This window comes from Vicia villosa, unplaced genomic scaffold, assembly GCF_029867415.1.
Source record: "Vicia villosa cultivar HV-30 ecotype Madison, WI unplaced genomic scaffold, Vvil1.0 ctg.001013F_1_1, whole genome shotgun sequence".
Classification (NCBI taxonomy): Eukaryota; Viridiplantae; Streptophyta; class Magnoliopsida; order Fabales; family Fabaceae; genus Vicia; species Vicia villosa.
The window spans coordinates 72,005-84,361 of NW_026705449.1; the positions used below are offsets into that span (position 1 = coordinate 72,005).

General features: G+C 31.7%; 2 long non-coding RNA genes and 1 pseudogene across 2 annotated transcripts; all 3 read left to right on the top strand.

Moving 5' to 3' along the window:
* The first annotated feature begins 3,472 nt into the window (after positions 1-3,472).
* Positions 3,473-8,103, top strand: LOC131632759 (uncharacterized). The gene is made up of 7 exons (XR_009293120.1): positions 3,473-3,702; positions 6,892-6,979; positions 7,188-7,259; positions 7,335-7,405; positions 7,498-7,593; positions 7,695-7,794; positions 7,946-8,103. It is a non-coding gene; the product is annotated as an uncharacterized LOC131632759 (long non-coding RNA).
* Positions 3,702-6,760, top strand: LOC131632758 (soyasapogenol B glucuronide galactosyltransferase-like; annotated as a pseudogene).
* Positions 8,104-9,172: 1,069 nt separating the features above from the next.
* On the top strand, positions 9,173-9,702 carry LOC131632754 (uncharacterized). The gene is made up of 3 exons (XR_009293118.1): positions 9,173-9,332; positions 9,431-9,535; positions 9,635-9,702. It is a non-coding gene; the product is annotated as an uncharacterized LOC131632754 (long non-coding RNA).
* The last annotated feature ends 2,655 nt before the right edge of the window (positions 9,703-12,357 follow it).

Here is a 12,357-nt window from a genome sequence, read left to right on the forward strand (position 1 = left end):
AACAGTGAAGATTACTTTGTTCTTGTGCTGTAGCTGAGTTGTACTCTGAAAATTACAGTATATATATAGCTCAGTTTTGATCTGAAAATTACAGTATATATATAGCTGAGTTATTGTTATAATTGAAAATAACAGTATATATATAGTTCAGTTTTGATGCCAATGTCAATAATCTTGTTCAGTTTTGTTGAAGATATTGCTGATTTTGATCTTGTTGATATAAATGCACTACAATATACTCTTGCAGCTTTTTGTTGTTGTTGTTGTTGTTAAACTGAGCTGCTGTACTGTATAGAAAATTGAGTGATTCATAAGGTTTTACATATAGGAATGCTTTAGTTACATATAGGAATTCTGTAACGATTTGAATGTGAGAGTCAGTATTCAAATGCTTCCAATTTGTATTCCAATTTGTTGGTTTTCTATAAGGATTTATGCTGAGTTAATGAAAAATGCCCTGTTGATATTCAAATACATAGCTGGTGTACTGTAAATGCAGAGTTATGAGAATCTGTTTTGACATTTTCTTTCTTTCTTGAATCTGTTTTTCTATCTAAACAGGCATTATGGTTAAACCATCCCGCTCTTCTCCAAGAATAAAGAAGACTCAAGGTATGACAGGCCATACAAAGATCTTTGTGATATTCAATATATATATATATATATATGTTTAATTTCCTTGTGCTTTTTTGTTGTTGTTGTTGTTGTTAAACTGAGCTGCTGTACTATATAGAAAATTGAGTGATTCATAAGGTTTTACATATAGGAATGCTTTAGTTACATATAGGAATTCTGTAACGATTTGAATGTGAGAGTCAGTATTCAAATGCTTCCAATTTGTATTCCAATTTGTTGGTTTTCTATAAGGATTTATGCTGAGTTAATGAAAAATGCCCTGTTGATATTCAAATACATAGCTGCTGTACTGTAAATGCAGAGTTATGAGAATCTGTTTTGACATTTTCTTTCTTTCTTGAATCTGTTTTTCTATCTACACAAACATCGTGGCTAAACCATCCCGCTCTTCTCCAAGAATAAAGAAGACTAAAGGTGTGACGTCATTGCTACGTTTCGTTGCCAAACTTCGTGATGGTGAGAAATATGCGATTGATTTTGATCGGGATACTTTCCAACCTATTGGTCAGTATGCTGCGAAGTTCAAGAGTTATTTGTCATTCGTTGCACGTAGCAAGGTTAATATAAATGAAGAGAAATGGAAAAACCTACCCGAAAACTTGAAGAGAGCGATATGGAATGATATCACGGTATGTAATTGTAATTAATTCTTAATAATTTATTATCTATAATTGTTTCAATTACTAACACTTCTAATGCTTTGTAGGATAAGTTCACTTGCCCCCCCGATGATGAAGATAATAAGAAATTTAAGAAGCATTGGTTTGTATATATGGGGGAACGGATGAAGCAATTTAAGACATTGCTATCTAATGTTTATATATTTGGGGAAGGCGATAAAGATGGCAATACAACGCCATTTGAAAAGTATAAGTTCATCGACCCAGCAGATTGGGAGTCGTTTGTCCAAAATCGAAAAACAAAAGAATTCCAAGTTAGTTAAATTTATAGATTTTTTTTATGTTATCTAAATTAATTTGCTTGTTGACACTTAATTTAGAACGACATGAGGTGTGGTTGATGGCTCGGCAGAGGCCATCTGGAGATTTTACATCCGAGGCAACAAATTTAGTAGCTTCCATGGTTGTAAGTATTAAAAAGTTCTTTCTAAATTTCAATTTCAAGTATTAAAAAGTTCTTTCTAAATTTCAATTTCATTTATAACTTAATATTCATTTTATATCATGTGTATGGATTTTGACATTTTAGGGTGATTTAGTGGAAAAGAGTACGCAAGGCGATATTCAATTTGAAGAACGAGAAGACATATTAACTATTGCACTTGGGTCAAGTGAACGTCCCGGTCGGATCCGCACTGGGGTGTGGGCTTTAAGAAGTACTTTGGAAAAAGTTCAAACTCCAACTTAAAAGCTGTCACACAAGATGACCTCCAAGCCTTAGTGCAAAAGCTAAATGATGATTATCAAGATAGATTACAGAAAGAGCTCCAAAAACAAAGAATAGAGCTCCAAAAACACATGAAAATTGAGATGGATGATGAGAGAGCTAAGCTCCAAAAAGAAATGAAACTCCTTCAAGAGATGCAATTAGAACTCCGCCCTAAGAGTACTAAAGAGGTACCTCGTGTTTTCTGCGTTTTATCTTAAGTGCTTCAGACTTTTAGTGAAATTTTTCTATTCAGTTTTTTGGTCCTTTGCATGTGTGTTTGTTAGTTGTGTGTGCATTAAAATCTGTGAGATCTGTGAGTATGAGTTGTTAATCTGTGAGTATGTAAATAAGTGATTATCTAACTAGAAAAATCTGAGTTCTGAGATGTATTATTGTAGCAAATAAGTGATTATCTAACTAGAAAATTCACAGTTGAACCTTTTATTGGTAGCAGTAGTTTCAGAAGTATTATTGAACTAGTTGGTAACACGGTGGGAACTTCTAGTATTAATTAAGTGAGTATTAGTGACATGGCAGTACAAGGTTGAGATTGTTAACTGTTTCCTGATTATATGGAGTTGATGTTGATTGAGGGGTATTTTAAGAATTGAGAAACTAGTTTGAGTAGCTTCCTATATGAGCCTAGTTCTGTGGCAGATTTGAGGTACTGTCCCTATCTGCAATTCCTTCATTAATCATCAATAATATACAATCTCTTGATCATTTATGTTTTTTTTTGTCATGGTCTCTGCACACTGTAGAATTAGATTGTGATACAGATTCTCATTCATTCATTCAAAAACCTGATGAATGATGCAGATATAGATGGCATCTTAATTAGGACTTGTGTGGTTGATACATGAATAAATAAATGCATGTGTACTGTCATTACCAACTAGGCTCATCCAAGTTTCGGCACATTAATCTTTTTATTCTTCATTCATAAATAATGCTTAGGTCTGATCTTTGATTGAAGTATCCATGGTTGCCACTGCTAGTCTTCCATATTACAATTTCTCTGTTTATTTTTCATGCAAATTTATATGATTCTGAGTTTGAGCCAGCTAGGGGCACTAAACGCTATTGTTCATGGCAATAGTTCACTACGCCAGAATTGATTTTAGACAACACTACATAGACAACGCTTTTTTTCCAAAGCGCTGCTATAAGTTTTTTAAAAAATAAAATATTAAAACTTGAGAAAAAGCGCTGCTAAAGGATTAGTATAGAAAGCGCTTTAAAAAAGCGCTGCTATAGGTCATTTAGACTGCATTATATTGGCAGCGATTTTTTCCCATAAGCGCTGCTATAGGTATAAAAAAAATTAAAAAAAATTAAATTTTAGAAAAAGCGCTGCTTAAGCTAACTTTAGACAGCGCTTTTGAAAAGCGCTGCTGCCTTAGGTGAATAATTTCTAAAAACTTTTTCAAAACAACTAAAATAATTAGAAAGCGCCGTACGAATAAATCAGTTCTTCTCAAACTCATAAACCCTAAAATCCCATACGAACTTCCGCTCCCATTAATTTCATCCTCTCAAACTCTCAATCCCTAAAATCCCAAATCGAGCTTCTTCGACGTTACTGCCTTTGTCATCGAGAGGGAAAATCACAATTCTAAAATCCAAGTTCATAATTCCAGAATCATCACCTCAACTTGCCACCACAGCCACAACCAGGTTCTTCTCTCACTCTCTCTAGCTTTCATCGTTTGAGTATCACCGAATCTCGTTTTGCGAAAATTCAAAACCGTTTGTTCACTGAGATAACCCTAACAAATCAGAATCAGTTTAGCTTTTTTTATTCGTGTATATGTTTGCGGTATAGATCTAATTTTGAGGATTGCTTGATATGAATTTCAACATTTGTTGTTGTTGGAAATTGTTGTTTGCTGAACAATTACTTGAACAATTTGTTGATTGTGAGTTAAATTTTTGGAGACCGAAATGGTGGTTTGTCGGTGATTTGTCTCTGTTACCAGCCTCTCATAGTTGAAAATAGTTCAAGTGTTTGCTATACTTTTTCATTGAATTTGGATTTAATGTATTTTTTATTGGTTTGATTTGCAGATAGTAGTGACTCTAGGCTCTGAAATATATTATATAATATAATAGCGTGAGAGTTAGGGGTAATCAGAGAGTTTGTAACAATAGTTTAAGATGAAAAAGGGTAGAAAGGCTTACAAAGTTCTTGAAATTCATCAATAATAACATTAGTGGTTTCTGAGAATTCTGGAAAATTGGCAAATAAAAACTTCTCATCATGTTGTAATTCAGAAAATAATTGAGAAAAATAAGTGGAAGTGGGGAAATTGATAAAATTTCAGCAGTAATTTGGTGGTGACTTTATACGTGTACATATATATTGTCTCTTTATTAGGGATTTTAGGTGAGTATAAGATAGGTAATATGGGAACATTGAATCAAGATTTAAAGGCGATATCAAAGAAATGAAGAAAAAATAAACCAGAAACAGAAAAAGGACTAACAGATAGGTCATTGGTTATGTTGGAAATCTCTTCCTTGGCTTTCTTGTAGACCCAAAAACTTCCAAGTTTAGTCATAGCTTTATCCATCTATTTCCTTCTAAGTTTTTCTTGCGGAAAGAAAAGAAAATGAAAATGGTGTTTAACCACTTAGAGACAATTAGTGTATGTGTGTGTGTCACTATCTTGTATGGTAAAGAAGACAACTCAGAACGTACAAATCTCTGCAATACAAATTGTTTTGCATTTGTGGAAGCGGCTGAAAAACTAGGTATTCCAAGGCTTTACTATTACAGCTCAAGCTATTTCTCCAACTGTGCATCTCATTTTATCATAAAGTTTAGACCTCATGATGATTTAGTTTCTGATACACAAAAGTTTTCCATTCCTTGTGTGCCTCATACCATTGAGATGACACCTTTGTTGCTAGCTGATTGGATTAGGACTAAGAACTCAGCAACAGGCTCTTTCGGTGCAATATTTGAATCGGAGAAAAGAAGCTATGGAACACTATACAATAGTTTTCATGAACTTGAAAGTGATTATGAGAATCTTAATAAAACTACTATAGGAATCAAATCTTGGAGTGTGGAGCCAGTTTCTACATGGATTAACAAAGATGATGTAAAAAAAAACAATAGAGGAGATGTTGGAAAAGAGAGATAATTGTTGAATTGGCTTAATTCTAAGCCAAATGAGTCTGTTTTGTATGTATGTTTTGGAAGCCTTACTAGGCTTTCTCATGAACAGATTGTGGAAATAGCTTATGGACTTGAAAACTCAAGTCATAATTTCATTTGGGTTGTTAGAGAAAAGGATAAAGATGAGGATGGAGAAGGTTTCTTACAAAGTTTTGAGGAAAGGATGAAAGAAAGCTACAAGGGATATATCATATGGAACTGGGCACCACAGCTTGTGATATTGGATCACCCTGCAACAGGAGGGATAGTGACTCGCTGTGGTTGGAACTCAATTCTTGAAAGCTTGAGTGTTGGTTTGCCATGGCCTATGTTTGGTGAGCAATTTTACAATGAGAAGTTGCTTGTTGATGTTTTGAAAATTGGAGTTTCAGTTGGAGTTTCATATTAAGCTAAGAGAAAGATTTTAAGTAGAATTAAACGTTGTTGTTTACACTGCAATGTTGTAACCAGAATCAAATAAACCTGACTCCATTGGGGCATTTTGTTGAACAACATGTGGTTACCTCTGAATAAGAAAACCCAGCAATGCAAAAACAAATGCAAAACAATTTGTATTGCAGAGTGTATGTGTGTGTTGCTATCTTGCATGATGAAAGATAAAATGGTGAAAAATGACATAATATTTGGCTACTGACCAATCTCTATAAATGGTGTGATGTAGAAAGTTTTGGCTAATGCTTTAACGTGTGATGTATATAGTTAGCTTAGCTGCATAACTTGCCTTATAATTTAAATTAATAAGACTAATATCTATGCTTTTATCGTTTGTGGTTAAAAAGTGTTGTAGAGGTCGGTAATGGTTGTCTCTTAGTAAAACCTTCAAGTATAAAGAGTTCTAACTTATTTGAGAATGCATATTCGATTCGCATATTTTGCACAGCTTGCTGGAATGATAGCTAGATCGTTGTTCTCTGCTATTTGATATATGATACATCATCTGTCATTTTATCTTCATTATGATACTTGTCATTTGTATTTCCATCCTAATATGTTTAGAACTTTCTCTATTTATCCATGCCTTTATTCTTTAGAATATGTTTGTATGTTTGTAAATTATAGCCCCTTCTAATGTCTCATAATGTTTGTACTTGTATATTTAAGTCCCTTTAATGTGTAGAATGTGTCATTTTATTTAATTGGGTGTGAAACATTACCGACCTCTACAACACTTTCCGCGGCTAAGTCCTTTAAGTGTGTAGAATGTGTCCTTTTAATGTTTGTAGAATGTGTCCTTTCACTCTAAATTAGAAAACAAAGCCTAAGAAATCAGGATCATGAAAGAGGGGTCTATTAATTTAAAATATACTTTTATTATTAAGCTTTATTTGTTGAATGTATATAATCTAAAGAACTAAAATAAAGAAGAAAATGAATTGACATAGGATGAGATAGAGTCATGGATGGAAATGATAAACGTAAGCAATGAATTCATGTGTGAATTAACATGGTTTTAGATTTCAATTTAATTTCTATAAGTATGCTATAAACAATCATACATGAAGCTATTATTAGGCTTCGTTTTGTAAATACACTTTTATTTTTATTTTTAAATTTTTTAATTAACATATTTAGTTTATATTTCTTTGATCTCATTTGAATATAATAAACAATCATAGCATTTTCCATTATTTTTATCTTCCATTAACTTTTTCTTTTATATTTTTCTGGAATATCTTTGCTAGCTAGGAGTTACTTGTGAAGAGTGAAGTTCAGATCGTTTCTAAGAATCTTATAGTGTGTGGTTCCAGAAGCTGTTGACTTTCTCTATAGGTAATTAGTTGTTCTTTTGAAATAGTTGCGTGAATAACTATAGTGTTTTTGTTTACATTAATTAGTAGTAATTTCATAGATAAAAAATGGATGACTGCCGATCGATTGTCAGAAGAGTACGAGAATGGGGTATTGGCATTCGTTTGAGTATTATAAGTTTTTACGCGCATTTTACGTACATTTGTTTTTACATGGTTATGTTAATTAGACTCCAACAAAATCCAAAGCAAAAGATAAGGGGATTCCGCGGAAAATCGAGTCAGTTGCAACAATAAAAGAGGTACATCACAATTATATGATATTTATGCATAGAAAATGTTAATTCGTGATCTTATAATTCATGATCTTATACAAGTTTTCCGAGCACAAAGAGGTAATCAAGTACTAAAGAGTAAATCCAACAACATTACATGGATTATAATGGAGGTATATTAATTAATTATCACAATTTTGATTATATTAATAGTGATGATACTTGATAAAACTTAGGCCTTATCCATATTTACTTTCATGTGTAGTGTCCTGGGCCGCGTAATGAAATAGATTGCGGTTTTTACATGTTGAAGTTTATGAAAGAAATTCTTCTTATGGATCGAATAGAGATTCCATCCAAGGTATGGATTTTTAACTTAGGAGTTATTTTAATATATAACACATATTTCTCATATAATTAAATAGTTTTAACTTAAACATACTATGTTATATTATTATGTAGTACTTTGATGAATTCAAGCATGCTTATTACTCAAGTTCTCAATTGGATGAACTTTAGGAGGATTGGTGTAAATTCATGATTGAGTCGAAAGTTATATAAGGTATATTGTAATCTTACTTTAATTGATGAGAATTTTGAGTATATTCAAGTGTTGTCATGTGGTATATTGTAATCTTACATTGTTTGTCATGTGGTAAATTATATTTTGTTTGTATCATGGTATGAATTACAATATTTTGGTGTTGTTTCAGGTTATATGTGCAGATGTAGAAGATAGAGATGAATAGATTTTGTAATGGTATAATGGTGCAAAAAAAATGTGGCATATCTTTTGGTGTTGTTTTTTTGTAAAAGTATATGTACAAGAGTAATAGTATATATAAGTACATTGGTGCAATTGTATATGGTATATCTTTTGGCATTGTTTTTAATTGGATCGAAGCTCCAATTTGTGAGAATTTGATGCATATAATCTGGTGCAAATTGTGGTTAAAAACAGGTGCAAATTATGGTTAAAAATAGGTGCATATAAAATGTATAATACAAACAGCGCTAATTTAAGTAATTTATTTTAAAAAATTTGTATAGTTTAGACAGCGCTTTACACTAAAAGCGCTGCCTAAAGAGGCTTTTTTTTTAAATTTTTGGTTTTAGGAAAGCGCTGGCATAGGGGAACCTTTAGCAGCGCTTTCAAATTAAAAGCGCTGTCTTAAAGGAGCCTTTAGCAGCGCTTTTGAAAAAAGCGCTGTCTTAAGGGGGCCTTTAGCAGCGCTTTCAAACTAAAAGCGCTGGCTTAAGGGGGCCTTTAGCAGCGCTTTCACTTTTAAAAAAGCGCTGCCTTTACCTACAGCAGCGCTGGAATAGACAGCGCTTTGAAGCGCTGTCTAAAGCCAAAAAAAGCGCTGTCTAAGGTCTTGTTTGGCGTAGTGGTTTCAGTGTTCTTTATCATTGCTGACTTGAAAATGTTAAGAGCAGGTGTCTTAGTTAAAAATACACACACACAGATTTATTTCATTTAGTTTAAGGAAATTTATTTGGAGTAATTAAGTAACTAAATATTATCTTAGTAACAGTATAGTAACCAAGTATGTTACTATACTTGGTTAGTTGTATGCTTAACATTGTGTGCTCTTGCTCTAAACTACTGCTTCTTATTATAAATCTCTTCTGAAACAGGAAGGTGAAGCTGAATGCAAGGCCGAAGAAGAGATAAAAAACAGCACTGTTTCTGAAGATTACCTTAAAAAGATTGAAGATTTCAAGGAAGTTTCCATATCACTAGACTTGGTTCATGAAACAAGTGAATTATCAGTTTATATTGATAGGCGAGACCTTGATGAATTAATTTCTGGTGTTAAATGGATCTCCACATCTATCTTGTCTCTATGGTGCTCGTAAGTATCGTATTCTATTTTTAATCATTTTTTTCTATGTATCATTTATAAATTAACATTTGTTTCAACATTTCATATATCTACATGGCATTTGTATCTCTAAGAATGTCAGTGAACTATTTGGATTTCTTGATCCAAATAGGACACTAATTACCACTAGAGATCCCAATGCTATTAAATCTTACATACAAGATAGGTTGGATGGCGAGTCAAAAAAATGTTACTTAGGACCATTGTTAAATAAGTAAGTACATGTTTCCTTCAAGGTTTTGTGATTTTTTTAATGTTATTTTTTGTAATATTTGAATTTTAATGATTCTAACACTTGTTTTGAAACTACAGCAATCACTGGCAATTGTATGTTATTTGTCCCCAAGATAATGATATCTTTTGGTTTTGTTCATTAAACACAAAACCCAAGAAACGTATTAAGAACATACTTGAGGGGTAAGAAACATATAAATCAAGAGACATTATTTATACTTCATTTTTGTATCGTTTAACTTTATATTTATAAGTTATTTATGCTGCAATTTCTTTTATCAGAGCTGTAACAGGATATCAGTTATTAAGAGGTTTTGAGAATAAAAAGCCTAATTGGAAGATTGTCAAGGTAATTGCTTGATATTGTTGATATTATGAGAATGAATTCGTAATGATATGCTTCATTATAATTATATTTCAGTATTAATATGCTTTGTATCTTATATGTAGACACATCATCAAAACAATGGATGGGCATGTGGATATTATGTAATGAAGAACATGTTTGATATTGTTGATACTTCCATTGTTGAAAGATTCGATGAGGTAGTATAATTTAAAATATTTTCGTCTTGCATGTATTTATTGAAAAACATGTAAATTATTGTTTTGATATTGTTAATTTATTATATGTTGAACTTGTAGATATTTACAGACACGTCACCATATGAAAAAGAGACAATCGACCATATTCGGCAACTTTGGGCTCAAGTATTTTTGCAAATGGTTGAAAATCAAAAGGTTGAGGATCAAAAGGCTGAGGAGCAAAATCTACCGGATCAAATGCAAATGGTTGAAGAGGATAAGGAGATAGAAATGTTGCCAAAACAAAAGCCAAAGAAGAAGAAGAAGAAAACTTATATATGAAGAAAGTGTTATGACTTAGTTAAAATATAATTTTTATGTACTTGAAATATTATGACTATATATGATTTTGTATACTTTTTGGTTAATATTAAAAATATTTTGACTTAGTTAAAATATGATTTTTATAAGTATGATTTTATAGTATTTGCAATATTATGACTGAAAAATAAAATATAATTAAATGGTGTTTATGAAATAGGGTGTAAATAGATATAATTGCTCACTCATAAATGGCGTATTTACACCCGATTTTTACCAAAATAGGGGGTAATTAAAACACAATTAAGCCCAATTACACCCGATTTTTATTAAAATATGGTGTACTTAAAACATAATTAAGCCCAATTACACCCGATTTTTATTAAAATAGGGGGTAATTAAAACATGATTAAGCCCAATTACACCCGATTTTTATTAAAATAGGGTGTGATTAAAACGTAATTAAGCCCATTTACGCCCTATTTTTATTAAAATAGGGTGTAATTAAAACGTAATTACGCCCATTTACACCCGATTTTTATTAAAACAGGGTGTAATTAAAAACGTAATTACGCCCAATTACACCCGATTTTTATTAAAAAAGGGTGTAATTAAAAACGTAATTACGCCCAATTACACCCGATTTTTGTTAAACATAACGGGTGTAAATTCGTTAGACATTTCTCACCCTGTGGATATACACCCGATTTTTATTAAAAATAATGGGTGTAAATTTAATAAAAAACGGGTGTAAATTAACATTTTTGTACTAGTGCGGCTATAATAGATTTAATCAAAAATAAAATAAAAATCTAGCTGGACTGCCAAATAGGGGTGGAAATAGGCTAGGCCGAGCTAGGCTTTGCCAAGCCTAAGCCTGGCCTGTCAAAAAAACTGAAGCCTAAGTCTGGCCTGTAGCCTGTCGTAGGCTTAATTTTTAGGCCTGAGCCTGGCCTTTTCGAAGGCCTGGTTAGCCTGTTAGCCTACATAAAAGCCTATTTTTTTAGACATATGTAAATAAGCAATTAAAATAATATTTAAATAGATTAACTAACTAAAAGAACTTATGAGAAAAATGTTCATAATGTGTTTTCATCTTATTTTCACAAGTTCTTCAACATAACCAAGTTTTATTTAATGTATTTTAATTCAAAGTACAAAACATAATATAATGATAATAAAAATAGTATTAATATTTATTTAAATAGGCCGGCCTGATAGGCTTAAAAGGCTTTTTTTAGGGCCTGAGGCCTAGCCTTTTTAACTAAATAGGCTTATAAAAAAGCCTAGGCCTTTACTATTTAAAAATAATGTATGGCCTGGCCTGAGCCTATATAGGCTAGCCTGTAGGCCCCTGTTATCGGCCTGGCCTACTTCCACCTCTACTGCCAAATCACTAAAAATTAGAATCTAAGCTGAAATAGTACATTCAAGGGCCATAACGAGGGAGGGAGTTATATATTTAACCCTTGATTTTATTTCAAAAATTCATAACTCTTCATTTTAATTCCAAAAATTATTTAAAAAATTACTAAAAATAGTCTGAATTATTTCTCATTTTTTATTTCAAAAATTCATAACTCTTCATTTTAATTCCAAAAATTATTTAAAAAATTACTAAAAATAGTTTGAATTATTTCTCATTTTCTGAATATTTTTTCATATTTTTGGTTTGTCCTTTGATATTTTAAATATTTTCTCTCATTTTCTTTGAGTTTTAATTGGTTTTAAAATGCTTTTGAGTATCTAAAAATTATGGGAAAAAATTGGAAATTATCCTATGATGGTTATTGCCATATGATGATCTTTGGTTTGAATCTCTTTGATGTTTAGAGGTGTGATTTGAATTTTAGCCTTTATTTTCTTTTTAAAATCATTTTAAAATTTTGTTTTAAATTCTTTTTTATTTTAATACTTGATGATCTATTTGGTGAAGGTTCTTGATCTGTTTTTTTTCTTTCTCTTCATCTCTCTTCTCCTATCTAGTGAGTGCAAGTTTTAATGCATTTATTGTATAGAGGTTATGGTTTTACCATTTTTTTTATGAATCATTAAGATGAAGTCCCATCATGACTAAGAGAAATTCATCTAGACATATGGTTTTAATTTTAATCCGTTCCCATTCCCCTCCCTCTTCATCTTAATCTCGTTCTTGTTTT